The sequence below is a fragment of the Castanea sativa genome, chromosome 5 (genome assembly GCF_040712315.1).
Source record: "Castanea sativa cultivar Marrone di Chiusa Pesio chromosome 5, ASM4071231v1".
Taxonomy (NCBI): Eukaryota; Viridiplantae; Streptophyta; class Magnoliopsida; order Fagales; family Fagaceae; genus Castanea; species Castanea sativa.
Genome location: NC_134017.1, coordinates 29,869,198 through 29,885,114, shown reverse-complemented (window position 1 = coordinate 29,885,114; position 15,917 = coordinate 29,869,198). Strand labels below are relative to the sequence as shown.

Below are 15,917 nucleotides of genomic sequence, written 5' to 3'. Positions count from 1 at the left end.
CAAATAAACCAAAAACCATATCCCACAGCTCCAAGGCAACCAAGCAATGAAGGAAAAGATGGTCAACAGATTCACTATTACACTTGCACATATAATACCAATCCAAAATACAAACCTGTTATTCAACTCAATTAAATGCAGAAGGCTGGATGCAGTAATTGAATAAGTAATTTCACTAATGGAAAGTAGTATTCAGAAATTTGCTTGAAAAGTCATTAGCCTGTTGAACAAAAAATAAGTTTTTCCTTGTCCAAATTAGACAGAAAATTGCAATTAGTGTAAATTCAGCTCTAGACAGGACTTCCTAATTAATCAAGATACAACTGATGTTTTACAACAACAAAAAAATCTACCAAACTTTTATTTTAAAATAATAATAATAATAATAATAATAATAATAATAATAAACAGTACAAGAAACAGCAATGCGCACCTCACAAGTAATCCTAAAAGTATCAATGTAAGATTTGTTGAAGTATTTGATTGCTTCTCCAGCTTCACGCTCTGTGCGGAACCCAATAAAAGCAAACTGCCTGCTCTTACCACTCCTAAAGAAACCCACAAATGAAGCAAAAACACACACACAAACTTTAAGGACTAAACCATAACTTGAAAAAATGACGAACAATGAATCCGACATGAACAAAAAAAAAAAAAAAAAAAAAAAAAAAAAGAGAGCTGCTCTTACCATTCCTAAAGAAACCCACAAATGAAGCAAAAACAAACAAAATTTTTAGAACTAAACCATAACTTGAAAAAATGACAAACAATGAATCCAACATAAAAAAAAAGTAAAAAAAAAAGAAGGAAATATATATAAATAAATGGAATTATACTTGGTTCGCATTAGCTTCGCATCTGTTATTTCTCCTTTTTGAGAAAAAAACTCTCGAAGGCGATCCTCTGCCACATATTTTGGTAAATTCTTCACACATATCCTAGTCCTGTTCACAACAATATAAAAAGAAATAATTATGCCAATATAATATTAATTTTTAAAACAATTTAAATTCATTGCTGATTTTTTTTAAAGCATTAAGAAGAAAAGAAATAGAAAATTGCTTTCTTCTGTATCAAATTATTTTTTAAAAATCACATAAACTAAACAATTCTTCTTGATGATGTCGAAAAAATCACCAATAAGTTGCAAGCACTCTCTAACTCGAGTCAACACCTGCAAAGAGAAAGAAAGAGACCTTAACAGAGAGTACCGATGTGGTACCGGCCAAAAACCCTCCGAATGTCAAGTTAGTATTTCTTCGCAACCCTAGAGTGTCAGAGTTGAGTTAATTGTGCGTACCTCGATATCTAGGGTTTCTAGGGTATTTATATTGGTGTAGAATTGTCTTTCTTTTTAGGATACAACTTCCTTCTTGAGTTCTTTTCCATATAGGGATCTTCTAAAGCGTGCGGTGCAAGAAGTTCAAGTGTACACGCTTGCGTGAAGATAAAGCAAAAGTCGACTCAAACATATTAAGTGACATGCAACCTAAAATCTATAGCTAATTCATATATGACGGATACAACACAAAATTCATCCGTCCTATTTGTGTCACCTAGAGGGTCAATCCGTCTTCTTCTTCTCCGTCCCTTCAAGTTCAATGGAGATATCCGTCTCCTATTTTTATCCCCTTCAGTTGCCCCCTTCAGTCCTTGGATCCGTTTTTGAAACCTGACGGATTCATGGAATGACTCATAAAGCAACATATTGAGATAGGACGGTTTGAGCGCACCATGACGGAGGACACGTGGCCTGCATTTCTGGCGAAGGACACGTGGTCCTTATGGATTGGCTGTTTCCCCAAAACAAGGCGTCGCTTCGTATTCCACGCCCCTCGTTCTATAAAAGCCAGCCATTTCTCCCTTCATTTTCTCTTCCTATCAAAAATTTGTGAGCAGAGCGCCTCCGTCATTACTACTGTGCATTCTTGTCGTTCAGCTAATCTATCTGTCGTCTCTTATTAGAAGCCATCTCAATCCGGTATGTACTCCAAACCCTTCTCCGTCTTTCTTTTTATTTTATTGTTTTACATATATGCGTTTTCTTTAGATCCGTCGGTGTCTTAGGTTATACTGTCATAAATGTAGGTAATGTCTAGTGTGTCAAGTAATCAATCGTTTGTCCGCGACGGGGCGGGCTACGATGAGAGATTCCCGTCAGGTCCAAGAGATCCTGACACTTCAAGTGAAGAGAGGAATCCGTCCAGTACCTCTTCTTCCCTAAATGGAGGTCTGGAGACGGAGAGTTCAGAGTCGTCCAGTCGTAGCTTAGACGGTGTGGATCCCCCCGTTCAGTCAGTGGTTGGCCCGGACGGTCTTAGGAAGTTCATCATGCTGCCCCTTTGGACGGTAAACGATTTTAGGTCGTCAATGACTGAATCCCATCTCAACACGCTTAGGACCAAGTATCAAATACCAGATAACATCCGTCTTCGTCTCCCCGAAAAGTCTGAAAAATGTTACTACAAGGGGGTCGACGGTGTTGGGATCTACGAGCAAGCCTTAAAGGCGGGGCTCAGATTTCCTTTAAGTTCTCTCCACCGTCACCTTCTTCAATACCTCGGCCTATCCGTCACCTAGATCTCCCCAAACGCTTGGAGAGTATTCATCGGGGTAGAAGTTTTGTATGGGGCAATGTCCGACGGTTCTCGAAGGTTGACGGTGGAAGAATTCTTCCACTGTTACCGTCTGACGGAGATCGTCAAGTCAAAAGAGATGTACAGTTTTGTTGCTAGAAGCCCATTGTTAAGGCTCGTCAGTGATACACCGGACTCAAATAGAGACTGGAAGAGTCGGTATTTCTTTTTGGAAGGGGACGAATGGATGTGTCGTCCAGGGGATAGAACATTCATGCCCGTCGACACTACATGGGGCATAATGCCTCTGTTGGGTATGCCATTGCTTTAGTTTCCATCCAATTGATCTTTGAAAGTTAGTTTATTTGTTTAAGGTCTGACCGTCTTTGTTGCAGCTCGGGACCGTCCACAAGTTAACTTAGAGCAGTGGAGTTTTCTGGAGAGGATTTTCAACAAGACAAAGCTCCAGGAGAGGACGTGGGCACAACTCGTCACCCTCGACACTCTCCACTGGTACTGTGACGGTCCTGACCCTTCGTCCGCCGCCCGTCGTTACGATACCAGAGTTAGAATATGTAAGTTAGCTGTAATTTTCTCCTTCTTACTTTAGCGTCGTCATTTTTGTTTCTACTCACATCCATCTTTGATTTGCAGAGATGGACGCTGCCAAGAGAAGAGCCTTCATCAAACAGCAGGCAACCAAGAAAAAACAAGAGGGTGGCCAAGCTAAGGGGACGGTTCCATCCTTCCGTCTAAACGTTCCCAACAAGAGAAAGTGGACCGTCCTCCTAAGAAGCAGGGGACCACACCAGAGCCCGTCGTGGCGTTGGAGGCTGAGAAGGCACCCGTCAGGCACGGAAAGGGCAAAGGCTTGATGAAGGGTCCAGCTCCCACCGGGGAGAAAGCACCCGTCCTTTTTAGGGAAGACTCAAGCTACGCCCTAGGCAAACTCTCGTCCATCCTGACGGCTGACGACTATGAAGACCTCGGCAACCACGCGACGGAGGCGATGGGAAAGACGGGGCTCTTTAATATTGCGCAGGTATTTTTAAATCCGTCTAACTTTGTTATTTTCATGCCAATCCGTCATTTTCATGGTGTTGTATTTTGCTTTCAGGCCATGCTGATGATGAAAGGATTAATGGGTCGTTGCGTCAATCACGAGACAACAATGAACCATCTAAGGAAGAAGAACAAGACGATGGAGGATGAGCTTCACGAGCTGAAGACCTACAAGATCAACATGGATAGAAAGCTCAAATGCTCGAAGCAGGTCAGAGGTGAGGTGGAGAAGGAGAACGAGCACCTGCTCGAAATTTTGAAGGACAAGGACAAAGAATTGACGGACACAAAGACTAAACTCCATAATGCGAAGGAAATAGCCGTCCAAGAATATTGCGACTCCGACCTCCTTCTAACAGAGCTTGGGAGCTCCTTTGCTGACGGATTCGACGACACCATCTGTCAGGTGAAGTCGTCGTATCCTGATCTGGACGTATCCCATATTTCAATTGAAGCTCAAGGGCAAACACTTGCACAGTCCGTCCGTTCAGAAAGCACAGACGAAGTGTTTGCCGTCACTGCTCCAGCTGACGAAGGTGAAGCTCTTCCTCCAAGTCAACCAAACGACGGCCAGATGATTGAGAACTCTCCGCCAAAGAATGAGTAGTGACGCTTTTCTTTTTTTTCTTTTTTCCTTTTTTTTTTAAATTCTTACTGTTGTAAGTGAACTTCGTTGAACCGTCGTTTGTAATTAAACAATTTAACTTATCGAATCTTTTGTTGCCTATTTGGTTGCTTATTTTTCGTCGCACATTATATGCACATCTCTCTTATTTAGATAACCCGTCTACTGTGAAGAAATTTAGATGTCCGTCCTTTATTTGGGCTGGACTTCCAGATGTATTTTTTGAGACCTGTCCACTTTGTGCATTTTGGATAATTCGTTCACTTTGTGGACGTCGATTTTAATCTCTTAGGATGATCCATCCATTTTGTGATCGTCAATTTTCATCCTTTGGGAGGATCCGTCCACTTCGTGGACTTGTAGGATTTTCATCCTTTAGGTTGATCCGTCCACTTTGTGGACTTGTAGGATTTTCATCCTTTGGATGATCCGTCTCCTTGGTGGACTCGTAGAATTTTCATCCTTTGGATGATCCGTCCACTTTGTGGACTAGTAGAATTTTCATCCTTTGGATGATCCGTCCACTTTGTGGACTAGTAAAGTTTTCAACAGCATGCATTTCATATTTTCTAAATAAAAATTCCTCTCATTATATCAGTTCAACAGACCAAATTGTTTATGGAAAAGAAAACTTGGGTTCTAATAAGTAAAAACTATGACTGTTTAAAATTAAACTAAAAATAAGGCGGTAGATATTGTCTTATGACTGCTGCACTACTGGTAGTACTTCTTCAGGTGCTCCGTGTTCTAGGGATGTCCCAATTTCCTTCCGTCTAACGTCTCCAAGTAATACGTTCCTTTCCTATGCCATGAGATAATTCTGTACGGGCCTTCCCAGTTAGGACCCAGCTTTCCCAGGGATGCATCCTTCGTAGCGCCAAGCACCTTTCGTAATACCAGATCTCCCACCTTGAAGTCCTGGTGCCGGACCTTGGAGTTGTAATGTTTTGCCATCATGTCTTGGTACCGCGCCAGTCTCTGTGCTGCTGCTGCCTTAACCTCATCTACAAGGTCAAGCTCTAGACGCAATGCTTCATTATTCTTGCTCTCGTCATAGCTTTCCACGCGGTAGCTCGTTAATCCCACTTCTGCCGGTATAAGGGCCTCAGCACCATACGCCAATCGAAACGGTGTCTCTCCTGTTGGCGTCCTTGCCGTTGTCCAGTATGCCCATAGTACACTTGGTAGTTCGTCCGGCCATATGCCCTTTGCCCCCTCGAGCCGAGTCTTGATAATCTTTAACAAGGACTGGTTCGTGACTTCAACCTGTCCGTTGGCCTGTGGGTGGGCGGGTGACGAGTAGTGATTCTTGATTCCCAGCTGAGAACAAAAGTCTCGGAATGCATCGTTGTCGAATTGCTTCCCATTGTCTGAAACAAGCACTCTTGGGATCCCATATCGGCAGATAATACTTCTCCATACAAAGTTGCGAATGTTTTTCTCCGTGATAGTAGCAAGAGCTTCTGCTTCCACCCATTTGGTGAAGTAGTCAATACCAACCACCAAGAACTTCAGTTGTCTTACCGCTATTGGAAATGGACCCATGATGTCCAATCCCCATTGTGCGAACGGCCATGGAGCCGTCATAGGTGTGAGTTCCTCCATTGGCCATCTAATGAGATTGCCAAACCGTTGACACTTATCGCAGGCTATAACGTACATATGAGCATCCTTTTGCATTGTCGGCCAGTAGTATCCTGTTCGGAGTAGCTTGTGCACCAGAGACCTTAATCCAGAGTGGTTTCCACAAATTCCTTCATGAACTTCCCTCATCACGTAGTCTGCTTCCTCATAGCCAAGGCATCTTAGATATGGTCGGGAGAATCCTCTTTTGTAGAGGACGTCTTTAATCAGGATGAATCGGGTAGCCTTAACCTTCAATTTCCTTGCGTCTTCTTTGCTATCTGGCAGCTTGCCGTCCTTGAGGTACGCCACAATTGGAACCGTCCAATCGTCTTTAGTGCTTACTTCCTGCATTCGAACGTTATCTAGTAGCGATGAATGTTGGACGAAGGACAATACCTGTTCTGAGGCAATCATAGGTTCGGCCGAAGCAGCCTTTGCGAGTCGATCCGCCTCTTGGTTCTCTTCTCTTGGGATCTGAACTATCGTGAATTGGAGGTCACTCGTTCGACCTTTCACTTCCCCGAGGTACCTTCTCATTCGTTCATTCCTACAATCATAGCTCCCATCAACTTGACTGGCTACGATTTGAGAATTAGAGTAGACCACCACCTTTCTAGCCCCAGCCGCTATCGCAAGCTCCAATCCTGCCACCAAGGCCTTATACTCTGCTTCGTTATTTGTAGTGGTAAATTCCAGACGGATCATGCATTCGATCTTATCTCCTTCCGGGGTGTGGAGTACAACCCCGATTCCTCCCGCATGCTTGTTGGAAGATCCGTCTATGTGAATTCTCCATGTGGGCGTCTCATCTGCCCCCTGCTCCTCAGGTGTAGTGAATTTCGCAATAAAGTCTGCCAGTATCTGTCCTTTCACAACTGTTCCTGGCTGGTATTGGATATCGTATTCACTTAGCACGATAGCCCACAAAGCCATCCGTCCTGCAGTTTCAGGATTGTTCATTGCTTTTCGCAAGGGCTGATCCGTCAGGACTTTTATGGTATGTGCTTGAAAATAGGGATTGAGTTTTTGAGCTGCAGTCACAAAAGCGAAAGCGAGTTTCTCCATCCGTTGGTATCTCTCCTCTGCGCCTCTTAGCGCCCGGCTAATAAAGTACACGGGCTTTTGTATCTTCCCTTCCTCTCTGATGAGAGCTGCGCTTACCGCTGCTGATAAGACGGCAAGGTACTGGAACAATTCTCCCCCGGCGTGGACGGACTAAGCAATGGCGAGGCAGAGAGATATGCCTTCAACTCCTCAAATGCCCTTTGGCATTCGTTCGTCCACTCGAAAGATCTCCTTAGTGTTCTGAAGAAAGGGAGACACTTGTCCGTCGCTCTCAACACGAACCTATTTAAGGCTGCTATCTTCCCTGTCAGGCTTTGCACTTCCTTCACCGTCCTCGAAGGAGATAGCTCCATAATCGCTTTCACTTTCTCTAGGTTGACTTCAATGCCCCGCTGGGACACCATGAATCTTAGGAATTTTCCAGCGGTTACTCCGAATGCGCATTTGCTTGGATTCAGCTTCATTTTATACGTCCGAAGAGTGTTGAAAGTCTCCTGGAGGTCCCTCAGATGATCAGACACCTTTGCGCTTTTCACCAACATATCATCTACGTAAACCTGGACGTGCCTGCCAATTTGGTGCGCGAACATTTTGTTCATTAATCGTTGATATGTGGCTCCTGCGTTCTTGAGCCCGAACGGCATCACCTTGTAGCAAAAAAGCCCCTGGCTTGTCACAAATGATGTTTTCTCTTGATCTGTTTTCTCCAATTTAATTTGATTATACCCCGAGAAGGCGTCCATGAAGCTCAACAATTCATGTCTTGCGGTGGAGTCTACTAAGGCGTCAATGCGCGGGAACGGGTAACTGTCTTTAGGGCACGCTCTATTCAGATCCGTGAAGTCAACACACATTCTCCACTTCCCATTTGACTTTTTGACCATTACCACATTTGCCAGCCAATCAGGGTAGTACACCTCTCGTATGAAGCTTGCTTCTCGTAGCTTCTGCACTTCCTCTGCTACGGCTCGATCCCGTTCGGGGGCAAACATGCGCTTCTTTTGTCGAACTGGAGAGAAAGAAGGTGACACGTTCAATTTATGAACTATGACTGTTGGATCTATTCCCGGCATGTCGTCATGGCTCCATACAAACACGTCTTGGTTCTCTTTGAGGAATAACATGAGCGCATGTCGAACCGTTTGGTCGACTGAGGTTCCGATCCTGGTGGTCCGGTCGGGCCTCGAATCATCCAGTCGTACCTCCTCCAATTCCTCCACGGGCTCTGCTACTATTCTCTGTTCCTCAATGTTCATTGCCTGTACATGGTCATCCATCTCCATCATGGCAACGTAACATTCCCGCGCAGCCACCTGATTTTCGCGCAGTTCTCCAACTCCGTATTCGATGGGAAACTTGATCATCAGATGGTAGGTAGAGGTGACAGCCTTCCATGCATTGAGAGTGGGTCGTCCAAGTATGGCATTATATGCTGAGGAGCAATCAACCACGAGAAAGGAAACACCTTTGATTATTTGCTGCGGGTAGTCTCCTATCGTCACTGCCAACGTGACGGATCCTAAAGGGTAGACCCGGGTTCCTCCAAAGCCAACGAGGGGCGTGCATGCCGGGATCAGGCACTCTTTAGCAATCCCCATCTGCTGGAACGCGGGGTAGTAAAGGATATTTGCTGAGCTCCCGTTGTCCACCAAAACTCGGTGGATGTTGAAGTCCCCTGCCTGTATGCTAACCACGAGCGCGTCGTCATGGGGGTGGTGAAGGCGCCGGGCCTCCTCTTCCGAAAACTCGATGCTGGAGCTGTTCCGTCGTGTTCCTTCTAGTGAGGAGCCCGTCGGCTGGACACTTTGTACCGTCCGTAAATAGGTCTTTCTGGCCTTTTTAGACGACCCTGCTGAAGTACTGCCCCCTATTATCATCCGTATGTCTGCTACCGGTGGTCTGGGACGTTCGTTTTCCCGTCGGGGATTTTGTTCATGGATTTGATCCGTTCTCTCCTTCCTGACGAACCTCTGCAACCTACCCTGCCTAATGAGGGCTTCAATTTGCTGTTTCAAGTCATAGCAGTCCGTAGTATCGTGACCATGATCGCCATGAAAGCGGCAGTACCTGTCTCTTGGCCTCTTATTAGGATCTCCCTTGAGCTTGCCAGGGAACGTCAAAGTTCCTTCGTCCTTAATCTGCATCAACACCTGGTCAATTGGGGCGGTGAGGGGGGTGAAGTTTGTAAACCTTCCTGTAGGCGGCTTGGGTCGCCGATCCTCCCGTCGTTCTACGATTCTTGCCCTTTTGTGCCCCTTGTCTGGTTGCATATCTTCCGGCCTTTCCCTCTTTTTGGGCTTGTCTTCTCTAGAGAGCAAGGCGTCCTCTGCGTTCATATACTTTGTTGCCCTGTAATACACGTCGGAAATAGTCTTTGGGTCATTCTTGTATAAAGAGAACAGGAACTTACCCTTCCGTAGCCCGTTCGTGAATGCTGCCACGAGTATCTTATCATCGGCCTCGTCTATTTGGAGGGATTCTCTGTTGAATCGGTCGACGTATGATCTCAAGGTCTCACCTTCTCGCTGCCTGATGTTCAGCAAACACGCAGTGGATTTCTTATGCCGGTGACTCCCAATGAAGTTGGATACAAACTGCACGCCTAGTTCCTTAAAAGTGCTGATGGAGTTAGGCGCTAGCCTACTGTACCAGTCCCTTGCAGGTCCTTTCAACGTGGTGAGGAAAGCCCTGCACATGACTTCGTCTGGCACGCCCTGAAGATGCATCAGGGTCTTGAAAGATTCCAAGTGATCCAAAGGGTCCTTGGATCCGTCATAGTTCTCGATGTTTGGCATGCGAAATTTTGGAGGAAGGGGGCACGAAGTCACGGGCATTGTGAATGGCGAATCTGTTCTGTGGACTAGGTCGTCCAAGTCGCTAGATATTCGTCCCCTCAAGGCGCTCATCATCACGTCCATTCGTTCCCTCATCTGCTGCATCTCAGCTGCGATGTGAGGTGGTAGGGAGTCCGAGACGGACGGCGGGTTTGTCTCCGGCCGCTCCGGTCTAGTCGGTGCAGTGCTACCTTCAGGCCCGACAACGTTCCTCCCCTCCGGGCTCGCGACTTCCTGGTCTTCCTCTGGTGCACTTTGATGTGCATTCCTTTGTCGTAATTGCTCTTCTAAATCATGATTCTGCTTAGTGAGGTGCTCAACAGCCGCAGCAAGCGTTTGGACTTGCCTTTCTAGCGCTGTAGCATGCAGTTCTTCGCCTTGGTTGTTGATTGTCGCCATCGATCTGGTGAGTACCATGCAACTTTTTGTCTTAGGAATAGAGCAAAGGCTAAATAGTCCTCCCTACGCCCTCGATTCCTACAGACGGCGCCAACTGATGATGCCGAAAAAATCACCAATAAGTTGCAAGCACTCTCCAACTCGAGTCAACACCTGCAAAGAGAAAGCAAAGAGACCTTAACAGAGAGCACCGGTGTGGTGCCAGCCAAAAACCCTCCGAAGGTTAAGTTAGTATTTCTTCGCAACCCTAGAGTGCCAGAGTTGAGTCAATTGTGCGTACCTCGATATCTAGGGTTTCTGGGGTATTTATATTGGTGTAGAATTGTCTTTCCTTTTAGGATACAACTTCCTTCTTGAGTTCTTTTCCATATAGGGGTCTTCTGAAGCATGCGGTGCAAGGAGTTCAAGTGTACACGCTTGCGTGGAGATAAAGCAAAAGTCGACTCAAACATATTAAGTGACATGCAACCTAAAATCTATAGCTAATTCATATATGACGGATACAACACAAAATTCATCCGTCCTATTTGTGTCACCTAGAGGGTCAATCCGTCTTCTTCTTCTCCGTCCCTTTGAGTTCAATGGAGATATCCGTCTCCTATTTTTATCCCCTTCACTTCTCTTTGGGTTAGGATCCTTTCGATTTTTTTTTTATAGGTAATCAAAAATTTATTTTATAAAAAGGACATCATGTTCACGATCGTGAACACTCTGAACATTTTTTTTGATAGGTATGGTGAACACTTTGAATTTAAATCGAATAGGATCCTTTAGGGTTTTTAGGGTAACTCAACCATTGGCTTCCTAACATACAATCCATCCATTTAAAATGAGAGGACAATTGTATCAAAAATTGCACTTCCTAAGAACTTTGTTCAAATGCGTGGCTACTTCATGAAGTTTCTTTTTCTCAAACTTTTTAGAATTTATGGAGCATTGTAATTTTAGAGCTTAGCTGAGATGTTCACCAAGTCTACTTCCTGTATACCAGATGTATTCTGTTTTTGCTAATAAAACTTCATTAATTATAAAAATAAAAATAAAAAACAGTAGACTTTTGCCATGTCATCAATAATTTAAATAGATACCAAAATAATGATAGTCAACATTTGTTTAAACGTTGCCGCCAAGCCACTCATTCCAAAATGAATGGATCTCTGGTTGTTTCCTCTCTTTGCTTGGAGATGAATAAGAATTTTCTGTAACCACACGAAAACATCTAAATGGTTTCAAACAAATGATCTTCCATCCCATTGAGAGAGAGAGAGAGAGAGAGAGAGATAGAGAGCAAAACTAACCCAAGTGGGTGAGGCACAGTCTGGGTCTTGAAGTGATCCTCCATTCCTCTACCTCCTCTTTGGTCTTCTTGTTTTTTCTCTCTTTACACCACTCGACTCACACTAAATCAATCACTGCGAAGAAACATGCAATGATTTGTTAATCACATGCACCCACCGAGTGAGCTAGAAAGGACAGTTCAAAGTAAAAATGAAAACAACAAGCTACGAAGAAATGACAAGGCATAGTAAATGTCAAAATTGATATGAAGTGTAAATCATGGAAGTAGTTGTATTTGAAGTGACAAGACATATTAAATGTGACATTTAATGCAGCATGCATCATATGAGAAACTGCAATTGAAATGACAAGTCATATAAGTGTGACATTCGTATGTAGCATGCATCATGTGAAAGGCTGCAATTAAAATGAAAAGTCTTATTAAATGTTTAGCAGTTAGCAACATAAGGTGACATTATATATGAATTTTTAACCAATTGGACTTCACAAGTACATATATACTCTCTTATGTAAGTTTCTCTTGCTCTTGTTCATTTGTATCAATAAGGAATGAGTTCCGAGGGATCAAGATCAATGAGAGGTTTGCAAGATGACTTCGGATCTAGCATCGTGTGCAACTCCAACTAAGTCACAACTACAAACGCACATAGACCATTATGGGGTGATTTGGCAAGAAAAGAAGCGAGAGTTTGCTAATACACTAATTCATATATTCTACTTGGGTGTGCTGGGCAAATTATGCTTGGTGAACCTAGTCATTATACTACATTAAGCATGACTACATGGATGCCTAAGGAATTTTGACAGTGAAAATGATGTGAGCTGGAGGTTTGATGTCGACTGAACATGTTGCCTATGCGAAGGCACATCCAGCATAGCATAGTCCTAATCTTTGACATTCCATTAGTTGTCCTAAAGTAAGAAAATAACCTCGTAATTGGGTCAACTGATGGGATATAACCTTCCAATCTATGATTTTTTAGTTGAACATATGGAAACATGACCCTTTAAAATCATAATGAGGGAGATTCTCGAGAATAGAAGTGCAAATATGAACAAAATTTAAGTATAGTACCTTAAATGTTGTTTCTTAGGTTTTTCTCTTAAGATTCAGCAATGTGGCTACTTAATTAAAAAAATACACTTCCATCTCATAAGAAAAAATCCAAATGGCAGAATTTTAAAAAAGGAATCTAAGCAACACCACCTAAGTAGAGAGAATTGTGGAAGCAGTGGTCAAACTAAACTCCTTTATAAACACCTTAGAGCATTTAGATCCGCTTTCTTGGAACTATTCTATTTTACCATCTTAAAAACTACTTTATCAATTATATTATACCATTTGGCAGTAGATCTATTTTAGCTTTCAACACAATAAAATAATATAAATATCACAATAAAATAATATATCTATTACAATAAATAATTCATCCCTCTACCAAAAAAAACACCACAAACCGATCAATGGCACAATCCACAACCACTGCCAACCAAGAACAACCACCCAACAACAACTAGCTCTGATATACACACAGAGATAAACATATGATCTAAAAATATAATCAAACTCATATTAGAAACTCAGCCAAATTGAACTGGTTTTTACTCTCCTTGTGGTGCTTGGGTGACGAAGTTGCTAATAACAAAAAAAATGATTTCTTTCATTTCGTAAAATTTTCTCGGCAACCAAACGCCTTAACAAAACAACAAAACAAAAAAAAGCCGAATCTAAAAAAAAAAAACAAAAACAAAAACTATGATGCAGTGAAGTAATAACGAAAAACAACTTTGGAAAACCGATCGGACGGTGAAGAAAAGGCCTCGATGAGCTTGGTTCGGCAATGGAGCTTGGATCGGCGTTGGGTGAGTGTGGAGATGGAACTGGGCGAGTTGGGTCTCGGCGATGAGGGAGAGAAAAAAAAATGAGAAGGAAAAATGAAGAAAGAAGAGAAGCCGGAAAGAGAGAAAAAGAAAGAAAAGATAAATTTTTTTTTTTTTTTAAGGAGAGAAGAGAGAGAGTTTAATAAATAAAGAAATAATTTTAGCTACTTGCTACACAGTGCATAGTCATTCTTTTAGCTATAGCACTGTTGCCGTAGCATGTATTTTAAGTATTAGTGATGCTAAAAATAACAACATAACATCCCAACTTTCATTTATCTTATCTATTCATTAAAATATTAAATTTACCCACTTTTTCAATCTCTTCCTCTTCATAAAAAATAATTACAAATACAAATACCCACAAACCACCATAAAATACAATATAAACCTTTTACAAGTTACTACAATGCTATCATAAAAATAAGATGGCACTTTAGTACAACTACAAATTTTTTTTACAATTGCAAGGCTTTGCAAGACTGAGTAAGAGGGGGTTTGGGGGCTCTAATGCTAAACATTACCTGTTAGGATTAGTGCCCTTAAATCCTATTGTATAATGCTATGTATGATATTATGTATGACATTATGTATGACATGATGTATGACTTAATATTGTGATTGATAAAGTTATTTTATTATTATCTAAAATAATGGTAGCATGAATATGAGACATTATCATATAGTACATGAGATGCATTGTATGTGATTTATGTGAAAAGTCACAGAAGATATAAATCACAAGTTCTTTGTAAACTCAGAATTTATAGTTCGTAGTCGGTGATGAAATTGGGCATTTCATCTGCGAAGACTATAACGTGTCAACTAAGATGATTTGTCTTGATCATGGAAGTGGAGACTTCTAATTGATATGTTGATATGTTTTAAGAGTTAAGACATATTGAACAGGACCGCTGTGAGATTTATTATTCTCCTAATGACTGTCAAATGAATAATAAATCTCACGACTTCTATTTGCATGAACTCTTAATCCTGAGAGAATAATGGACCTGATCATGAAGTGTAGGTTGCTTTGATATATCAAGAGTAAGATCTGAAGTGACGGTCAAAACCTCAGTATGTTGGGCAGCCACATTTAGTGTTGATGGAACATATATTCTCAAGATGAAATTCATAGTCTCTTGATGGAGATATAAAATATTCCCTTGAGATAAGTTTAATGGTTTCAGTTATTCAAAGAGTTAGGCCTAACCACTTGAGTAAGAAATTACTAAAGTATATATTTATGAAATTGGATTTCATAAATATATAATGAATAACTTTAAAGAATTAAACCGGATACTCAAGGATAAGATGTAGTAATTTACAAAGTGGCAGTCTACATTTATGACTTTGTGTTACTACGAATATTTTATGAAGGGGTTACGTGTATAATAAAGTCTTGGGATATAATTTATTAATAAGGCCTAGAGTACAAATATATTTATATAGTGGTATTAAATATACTTAATGGTAACTTTGGACTTGTCAAGAGTTGACGGAAAAGCCCAAGGCCCATTGGAGCTAGTGTCTTATTGGTTCCTTTTGGTCCCACTCCAAGCCACACACTAAAGCCCAATTGGAAAGGCCCAATAGGCCAGCCCAATTAGATAATCAGTTAGTTATAAAGGGAGAAACATACAGAATTTTTATTAGTAAAAAAGAAAAAGAAAATAAGAAACGGTGTGTGAGAGAGTGTGAGACACACTTTCATTCTCCCTTTGAAAAACTGATTGAGAGACCACACATCTTGGGCGTAGAGTGGAATTGGAGTGAAGATTAAAAGTGTTCCCAAGTGCTTTTAATCTTTGTTTTGAATTTCTCCACACCAAGGTACGCTATCTTGTTCTTAAATTCTGAAATTTATATTGTGCACGTTATCAATCATGAATGAAATAGATCCTAGTTCGTTGCTTCCGCTGTGGGTTTTGTATGAGATACAAAACCAGAATTTTTCCTTCAATTGGTATCAGAGCTAGGTTTTCATATCATGATTGTATAGCGTGTGATTGAATTTTAGAATTTAGAAATACCGTTATCTTTGTGTTTTCAAATTTCTGCATAAAGATATTGTTCCATAAACCTTGTGTGCATTGATCAATATATGTGATATATTGTTTTGCATAACACCAAAAGTGCACGGATTACAAGTGGGATTGAATGGAAATTATAAAACTTCATCCAATCCGTGTATAAATATATATGAGTTTACAATGCAATTGTTTGTAAAGTCAATGTTTCGGGTTTGGAAGTTTTTTTTTTTTTGTTTCATGAGCCACGGATTGCAATGTCTTTGGTAGTTATTCATTGTTGGGATAACCGTTTGGAACTACTTATGCATGAACCAACTTAATGCATCACTTGGTCTTTTAATTGCATGGATTGCATGGCTTTCATGGCTTGGACCATTATTACATGACTTGACTTTTTCAAAGTTTCTTTTGTCTTGCCTATATATTATGGCCCACGGATGAATGGCTTTGTGTGCAAATTGTTGATGGCCATAAGTTTTATTTTATATATATATATATATATATATATATATATATA

At 41.6% G+C, this 15,917-nt stretch overlaps 1 pseudogene; it reads right to left on the bottom strand.

Moving 5' to 3' along the window:
• LOC142634287 (multiple RNA-binding domain-containing protein 1-like) overlaps window positions 1-11,567 on the bottom strand; it is a 33,219-nt pseudogene extending 21,652 nt beyond the window's left edge.
• Window positions 11,568-15,917: the final 4,350 nt, after the last annotated feature.